This window comes from Palaemon carinicauda, chromosome 24 (assembly GCF_036898095.1).
Source record: "Palaemon carinicauda isolate YSFRI2023 chromosome 24, ASM3689809v2, whole genome shotgun sequence".
In the NCBI taxonomy this organism is placed as follows: domain Eukaryota; kingdom Metazoa; phylum Arthropoda; class Malacostraca; order Decapoda; family Palaemonidae; genus Palaemon; species Palaemon carinicauda.
In genome coordinates this window covers 5,068,166-5,077,660 of record NC_090748.1, presented here as the reverse complement: position 1 = coordinate 5,077,660, position 9,495 = coordinate 5,068,166, and the positions used below count along the sequence as shown (strand labels likewise).

At 35.5% G+C, this 9,495-nt stretch overlaps 1 protein-coding gene across 1 annotated transcript in view; it reads left to right on the top strand.

The window, feature by feature from the left end:
- Window positions 1-4,079: 4,079 nt before the first annotated feature.
- ND-B12 (NADH dehydrogenase [ubiquinone] 1 beta subcomplex subunit 3) overlaps window positions 4,080-9,495 on the top strand; it is a 40,382-nt gene continuing 34,966 nt past the window's right edge. Inside the window, exon 1 of the mRNA XM_068348002.1 lies at window positions 4,080-4,220. The gene's annotated coding sequence lies outside the window, so the exon portion shown is untranslated. The remainder of the gene's footprint in view (window positions 4,221-9,495) is intronic.

Genomic DNA, 9,495 nt, shown 5'->3' with positions numbered 1-9,495 from the left:
GTACCTGCTACATCCAAGCAGATAAGGCATCCACCAACAGTATTGGGTTTACAGTTACAAATTTGGCAGCGAGAAAAGTCTTAGGTTAAATTGATCTGTAGGAAATGGTCCTGATCATGACTGGAAGGTAGTGTAGTATTTGAGGACAACTGGTTAAATCGCTCCAGTTCAGACTTTATATAGAGAGTCGGCCTACCTTTTAGTGCAATATTACATTCTTAGTTATTAGGACTTGATCAAATTCATTGCTGCCTCCAAAACAGGACCTTCAAGTTCAAAGTTTTCAAATGCTTTTGAGATATCCATATTCTTGTTTTCCAATTTCATTGTTTAATTTATAGTTATAACACCAGTAGCTCTTCCAATGGGGGTGTATTTCTGTTGTCAAGATTTGGAAAACTTACAAGTAGATTTTTGGCCTAGGGGGAGAATAATTTCCATAGAAAAAGTGTGATCTATAGTGAATATTTGTTATAGGTGAAAAGATAGTCGTATGTATGGCTGGTGTGAGGAATTGCCGATCGGGGAAACATTGTTACCAGACCATAATTAATGGATGGTAATAACACCAAAGTGCAAAAACAAAGCTATTGATCTGGCAAGAAAATAATACCGTATGTAGCTTAGCCCCATGTTCTCTAATCCCTTAATTGTCTTTGATCAGTCACCAAAGTTGAAAACATGTCTAGTCGCAGGCATAATTCAACTTGAGGGGCAGATGTAAGTTTGTTTTAGTGCAGTTATAACATCGCCATGGTGAGCAGCAAGATTAAAACTAATATCAAGAAAGTGTTTCACTTTAATGGGAACACTTGTAACGATTTAACAAAAACTACATTATGGTTAGCATTCAGACTTTTAGACCTTTTTTTACCATCATTTTAAAGATGGTACGGTTGTTTATGACCGTGTACATACAGTGACCGTTTATGAGTGGCAAGACAAAAACATAACCTGTGAATGTATGCACACAATTGCAGACCATGAGGAATATCAAGATAAAATCTTCACATAAAAATGTTATCCCTTGTCATATCACGGCCACATATTCCCAGTAGGCTACTTTGCGGATTATGATCAAATATATTCCATTAAAGTCTATATCGCAGACACCTTGTAGTATCTGGTTTCTGTGAGTGTGTAAGTTTTATACAATATTCAGAATTTTTTTTTGAAGATAATTATTTTTTGGCCTAAAATTCATTAAAAGTACATACTCTTGTAACAATGGCGATCTCCCTTCATGTGCGAGCACAAAATTTTGACATAAGCAGTTCCATCTTTGGGTACCAAATTATAATAGATTAACCATTTTTTACCACTTAATCTCAACTTCTAGATATATAAATTGCAATAGCAAAAGTATACTTGGTAATGTGTACGGCAATAAATAACAACAAAAATGGGTTTGCTATGGACAGCCTAATTTAATACCAAGAGCTATTTTGCCTACATTTCAAATTTAGTATCAGGAACCAATTACTGTAGGTTTATGGATATATTAATGCGTTATACTTTTTTATGGAAAGGCAAACTTTTGCATAAGTACATAAAGTATTAGAAAAAGGTCAATAATTGGCTTATTTCTAAACTTCCATATGCTGTTAAAATTGGCAGTGAATAAAATGTGAAAGACATTTTTGCTAAAAGCTACATACTTTCATGTGATTAAAGAAATGATAGTTCATGTAATGATTGTCTGGAAAAAAAGAAAAGAAAATCTTTTTCCTTAATCAGCCGATTTGGAAAGCACAATACGATACTATGTGAAAACATTCATTTCCAACTTGACCATGGAAAATTTGAAAATCTTATGAATGTTTGAAATATAACTGAAAACCGTTTAAGAAATAAAGGTGTTAAAACCATCTTTAATTCAATGAAATGCAAAAGTAATTTTGTAACCATCTGTATGAGTTGATGTTTATGTAAGGCATCAAACTACAGTACTATTTTTTTGTATGTTGACGTATTGGCCCGATGGAGGATGATAGCCTAATCAGGAAGAGCCAAAGTGTTAGATTTGTTCAAAAGTATGGTTGATTAAAAAAAAAAAAAAAAAAAAAAACTTAACCACTTGTATGTGTAGTACTGTATTTATAAAGGCCTACTGATGGGGTGAAATAAAACTGTGTTCTTGTATAGTAACGTATGTTATTCACAATCTTGATTTTCAATGTAGTTTTCAGATTATACCTTATTTACATCTACAGTATTGTATTCTGTGTGCTGACTTATTTGCTGTAGCCAATACGAAAAATTGTAATGAACCAGTAGGTATAATTACATGTTCAGAGAGAATAATATTAGCATATTTAACTATACCTATTACAATGATAAAGCATAAAGACACAAGTTCAAAGCACCAGTGCATAGTATACAAAAGATGTTTATTACAATGAATAAGAGGTCATCATCATCATCTCCGCCTATTGAGGCAAAAGGCCTTTTGAATAAATGCTTCTCCATTCATTATATACTACTACGTTTCATAGTCCTCAGCCACATATGCTTGGGTTTTCCAACTCTGCGCCTTGTGGAGCAAAGTTGAGAGTTTGGTGAACTAAAAGCTCTCTTGGGGGAGTGTTAAGAATTAAAAGTAATTATGTAAAACTGGAACGAACTATTATTGCAGGTGCAACTGGAAAACAAGGAACGAATATTCACTTGCCAATCGGGGAGAAAAGGAAGAAACTACAATTAAAGAGTTGGTATTATGAATCTAGTAGATCTGGACATTTAAATCTACCGTAGAAGTATCAATAAGACTTAGGTTAAACATTCAACAATCTACTGTGAAACCACGTAGATACGGAAATACAGGCTGCTGTATCAGACCACTATACTGTATGGGCCTGAATCAAACATACTTCTAATTAAGTTCTATTACTTTTTTTTTTTTTTTACGGGTTTATTTCTCGCCCTCCACCAGACACTAAAGGTCTGTTCAGGCGGGCCTTGGTGTGTGAAAAAATAATTTCTTTCCAGTTAATATTTTGCTCTGTATCGTTATCAGTTATTTCGCTAGCATTTGTATTCAGGCTTAATAGTTTTCAGGTTACTATTATAACACTTTCTAAAAAGATAAGTCTTATTCACTATCTACACGCTTATAAATAATCGCATACATTTATTTATAAGAAAGTCATGAATTTTGCCTTCTAGCCTACATCAAAAATCAAACCTTACTTTATTGTTTATTTCATACAACGGATATTGTATCCTTATATCATTATTAATTTTATTAATAGGTTTGATCAAAAATAAAAAGGATCAATGGAAGTGAAAACATGGATATTGTTTGAATATGAGGTAATGATAAGCCTGATGTGGAAGGAACACTTTATTCATGCCATTTACTTTTTTTTTTATCATTGTATATCTTATTTACAGGCTAAGGCAATAACTTTATTGTCTCTGACTTACAACATAGCATTTGGAACAACAGCTCCAGTAATCTTGCAATATATTTTAGATTCGGTTTTATCTTTCTTTTTTTAGTATTATGTCTTTTCTCCACATTAAATATAACATTTCTTTCCTAAATATATTTTTCTATTAATAAAAACAGTTATACTATTTTTTTTTAGGTTTCATCCTGGTTCCTTATTGCTCACTCCGCAAAATAAGTTTGCGGGCCCTCTATCACTTTATAGATAGGTGCAAAGCTTCTAAGCTTATTCTTATTATTGTTATTAAGTTTATATCACCTGTGCCTTAAATAAATTAATACCGTAATGAGATTCTCAATCTTTCAGATCAGATTCACGTTGAGGATTCGCCTTTGCAACGGCGCCTCTGTGTCTGTTAGTTTTGTGTGTGCCTTATTATCATTAGTTTTTCTCTTTTTATCCACATTTTTTGTATTACACTTTTCTTACTTTCAAAATTTTATTCACAAAAAAGGAATTTTCCTACTGTTTGTGCCCCATCTTCTTCGTATACTTGTTGGAGCTCAATTGCTTTTATTCTTATATCACTGAACTGTGGACAATATAACATGAAGTGGTTAACATTTTCTTCTGCACCACAGAATACAAAGTTCATATTCCCATCTTGGTGTCTGTTTTTTAATATTATTTTTATATCTCTGATCTCCTACAAATAATAATAAGATTTAAGATTCCTACAAATAATAATAAGAAGAAGAACAGCGAAGATCAGCTGGTAAAGGTAAACCCACCATCTTCTAAACCTACCATCTTCTATTTACGTTAACGGTAAGATTTTTGTTTTCATTTTAGACAAAGGTGGCTCTGAGTCTGACTATTAAATTGGTATTTTTATTGTTAAAAGCTTCTCAAATCGTATATTTTCCTGAACATTAGAGAGGTTAACATGGTAGGTTAATATATCCACCTAAACATTACTTGCTGGACACATATCGACGCCGGATTTCTTAATTACCAACAATTTCTAATCTCTTTTGCCTTTCTGGTATATTGATAAGTGTTTTGAACGATTTTAATGTCAGGAACTCGAATTTTTAAAATAATGACGACTGAAAAATGAGAAAATATGATACCCCATATTTCACTGGGGGTATCAAATAGGGATACGACCTAACTTGTAAAAAAGTATATAGATTATTTTTTTTTTAACTAAAAATCAAAATCAAGTGGTGTAATTTTGTAAATTGTTAAATTAGATGGGTTATGTTTATTGAAAAATGCTATTGAATGTAATCATACTGTAAATATAGTTTGTAAAACAGATGTAATTTAACTTTTTAATGAAAAGATAGAAAAAAAAATTGCAAGACCTTTTTGGGGATGTTTGTAGCAAGGGTAAAATGGTAGAATAGTAGGGTAGTTTGTAGCGCTACGGCCAAGCGTCCTAATTTGCTTATTATTGCTCCGACTGTTATCTTGTATAGAATAAAAACGTTTGGAAATGGTCTATGGATCTTAAATATGTTGTGTAAGGGGGGGGGGCGCAGCCTCCCTGGGTAAGGACACGGCTTTTAGCATAAGGTTAGGTGGGTTTTTTATGTTGGCTTCTCCAGCCAAAATTGTTTTTAGGTCGTCGGCCACAATTCAGAATATTCCCGTTTTCTACGGGATCTGGCCGTCACCCTACAAAGGCTCCGAATAGTACAATAAACGTTTTTGGAGAAAATAAGGCGATACGCATAATTGGTTGGGTCACCAGGCCTGCCATTTGCATAGAAAATGAGAATCCTTGGTATGTCATATTTTATTTTATCTGCGTGTATGTTGGTTAATGAACTGATGCTAATGGTATTATTGTAGTTAATTACAGGGTAATGTAACCTAGGGAAAAAACTACTTTTTTTCTATAGAAAAAGTTGCATTCTCTTTGAAAATGACACTTGTTCCTGTCGGAAATGAATAGTTTCAGAAATATATGCATCTATATCCACCGATAATGGGGGACCCCCAGTGGGAACTCAGGATTTTGGGTGGGGAAAACATACTGTGGAAACGGTATATAATGGTAAAACAAGCCTTTTCTTCCCTATACATTACTTTCTTGGATGTATAATAAACCGATATCACATTATTTACTATAGAAAAACATATTTTCTGTTTGAAATGATACCCTATAATACAGTAAAACTTTACCATGCACACTATTCTATCTAATTTCTCTTCTTGTTTTGTTAAAGTTTTTATAGTTAAATAGAAAATATTTGTTTTGATGATGTTGCTGTTCTTAAAATGTTGTATTTTTCCATATTTCCTTTCCTCACTGGGCTATTTTCCCTGTTGGGGCCCTTGGGCTATAGCATTCTGCTTTTCCATCTAGGGTTGTAGCTTAGCACGTAATAATAATAATAATAATAATAATAATAATAATGATAATAATAATTGTTCATTAACTGGTCTTTGCTCCACCGTGGCTCGTTATGCCCACAATTAAAAGTTATTTTATTGCTCTCCTGTACTGGCAAGCTGTTCGTGCTGCGCTATGCCTGTTAGCTGAGTGGTCGAGTGGTGAATGTAGTTCATCGGGACAGGGTAAGCTAATGAATACAGTAGTGTAATGAGCGGTCATAGGGGGCGTAGCCCCCGTTAGGTAAAAAAGTAAGGATGCGGCTCCTAAGTTAGGTTAGGTGGTGTTATTGTGTCTGTTTACCTTGTAAAATATGTCTTCATATTTTGTCCCAACGAACTACAGTACAAAGGTTTTGGTCGAATACCATATCTGAAAAACTATGGGTTTTGCGCTAGGTATCACCATCAATAATGTTCAAAGCAATTTAGAATATTAAGTGTACCAATCTTTTGTGTTGTTTATGTTAACTAGTTTAATCAAAATCCAGAGAGTTATGGGGTCTTTTGACTGGCCAGACAGTACTACATTGGATCCTCCTCTCTGGTTACGGTTCATTTTCCCTTTGCCTACATACACACTGAATAGTCTGGCATATTCTTTACATATTCTCCTCTATCCTCATACACCTGACAACACAGATTACCAAACAATTCTTCATCACCCAAGGGGTTACTGCACTGTAATTGTTCAGTGCCACTTTCCTCTTGGTAAGGGTAGAAGAGACTCTTTAGCTATGGTAAGCAGCTCTTCTAGGAGAAGGACACTCCAAAATCAAACCACTGTTCTCTAGTCTTGGGTAGTGCCATAGCCTCTGTACCATGGCCTTTCACTGTCTTGGGTTAGAGTTCTCTTGCTTGAGGGTACACTCGAGCACACTCTCCTATCTTATTTCTCTTCCTCTTGTTTTGTTAAATTTTTATAGTTTATATAGGAGATATTTATTGTTGTTACTCTTCTTAGAATATTTTATTTTCCTTTTTTCTTTTCCGCACCGAGCTATTTTCCCTGTTGGAGCCCCTGGGCTTATAGCATACTGCTTTTCCAACTAGGGTTGTAGCTTAGTAAGTAATAATAATAATAATAATAATAATAAAACATGGTCCAAACACTGGAGATTTTGTTTGCCAGGCCTTCCGGACGCATAGAAAATGTGATTTTCAATCCCATTTTTTATGGTGTCGTTCTTAGTCTTGTTCATGTGTACTTTATTGAGCATCTTTACCTATTTGTTGGTACACTGATTTAAGAATATTTGATAATTTATTGATCTTTATTCCGCTGTATAGTAAAGTAGCTTGATTCACTTGCAATTTAACATTATCTCATTGTTCCTATGTTCTGGCCAGCGTAATATCTTTCATTATGCGTTTTACCCCCGTGAGATAGTATATATAAGAGTTAATTTGTTTTAACTTTGATTTAGTTCTAACAGATATACTGTACTGTACTTTATGTTCAAAATTCAATCTTGCCTGTCATAAGATGATAAAACACAACTATAAAATACTGAAAATCATTTCTATAGTAATACTTGAAAATATTGTATAATTGAGTAAAACTATTGATATACAAACTTACCAAAGAGGTGTGTTCAAAGGGTTGAGTTGTTGTTTTGCTCTCCAGCATCTGTTCAAACATTAGGCTTTCCTTCCATTTCCCATTATCAGTCTAAATAAATCAAACACATGTTTCTACCCTTATCTATCATTAGCATGATGAAATAAAATGAGAGCTTTAATTACATTGCATATTCTGATATTGAAAACAAATAAAAGGTGTAGGATATTAAATGTGGGGCCCTTTATTTTGTATGAACTTGTAACTCGTGACCTAAGCACCAGCTGTCAGTTTTTTTCTCAACTGTTTGGAGGGTGCTAAGATGACAAAAGGGAAAAATGGAATATTTTATTTTAATCCGTAACTTTGTGATTTTTTATTAGTATTTGGGTTTCCAAATAGTATGTTTTCAAAGGTTATTTGATTGTGCAAGTTCCAATGTCGTAACTAATATTGTACTATTCTTTAATAAAACTGTAGCAAGTTGGGTAAGATTATATTGGGTTGTGTGTAGGTAGTTGGTGCACAGAATTTTTATTTGCCAAAATACTCGCCAACTCCGCTTATGTGCATAAATCAGTACTTGCTGCTTCATTCCGGGCAAGAAAAACATGCTGGCAGACAAACTGAGTAGAAGGAATCAGATAGTCGGCTCCTAGTGGTCTTTGAATCTTCAGATAGCCATTGGTTCGCCGAAAATAGACCTGTTCACAATGTCCCTCAACCAGAAGCTTCCGGTGTACTGCTTGCCAGTACCAGGTCCCCAGGCCTTTTGGCAAGATGCCATCTAACACCAGTGGGACAATCTGGATGTGTATGCATTCCCCCCTTCTGTCTAGTAAGGAGTCTAATAAACAAAGTACAATAAGGGCATCAGTAAATCTTTCGATGACCATCGTAGCTCCGATGTGGACACATGCAGAATAGTTTCCAGACTTCTACATCTGCTCACAGAGTTGCCGATAGAGCTCCCTCCACTTCCAGATCTACTCGGACAACCACATGCAACGATTTACCACAAGGTGGTAGTTTTGCTAAGTCTTGAGAGGCTTTTCTCAAGCAACGGCGAAAAGGGTGTCTGAATACTTCTGGTAGTCATCTTACGCTGTCTATCAGGCATAGTTGTCATGTATGGGGTATCACTCCTCTCGACGCCTCTATCCCAGTGTTAGAGAAGTTCTTGTTATACCTTCGGGAGAAAAAACTTTGCACAATCTCGGTGGTGAAAGGTTACTAGTCAGCCGTAAGCCTCGCCTTTAGACTGAAAGGAGTTAACAATTCCTCCTCGACAGAATTGTCCCTCCTCATACGTAGTTTTGAGCGTACCTGCCCGAAGCCAGAAGTCAGACCACCTTGGAATGTAGTTTGTGTCCTATGATCCCTGAAGAGAGCACCTTATGAACTCTAAATCTGTCTGTAGCAGATCCTAGATTCGGGCACTTCCGGATTGAGAGTCTTTGTTCTGTAACCGATGACCCAGTTACTGTTCCCTGCGAGGGCTCTTAGGAGTTATCTGAAATGAGTCGTGGGAGCTTGTCCATACATCAACAAACCGTTTGTGAGTACGTGCAGGGTCAGGAGAGTTGTTACTAAGAATATAATCTCATCTATCAGGTCTTGAATCCTGACTCTCCTTCTCAAGGTTGTAGACCCAGGGCTCATGATGTTAGGGACATTGGCATTCCCTAGCATTTAAAAAGAACTACTCTGTGGTGTAGGTATGTACTTCAAGTGGTTATTTGAAAGTGACAGACGACCTTCACAGCTCACTACCTGCAAGATATAACCCACTGGAACCTGGATACCTTCTCCATTGGTCCTGTGGTGGTTGTACAACATGTAGTTTTAGATACCTTAGCTCCCTTGCAGGGCAAGTAGCAGTTGTTGAAGACATTCGTTACCTGGGAGTTAGTCTGGGATGAATGATTATATGACTGGCCTTTTTGTTCTTCCTCTTCCCCTCTCATGGTGTACAGTACCTACGGAATTCTGCTAGATGACCTCCGCCATCTACAGGTAAAAGCCATATCCCTTGTGTAACCTCATACAGTATATGAAATATATTTATGTCCACACCCTCCATGCAAGTGGGATTTGGGCAATGTCTTAAGTTAAGTTAGCAGAGTTTTTTACTCCAAG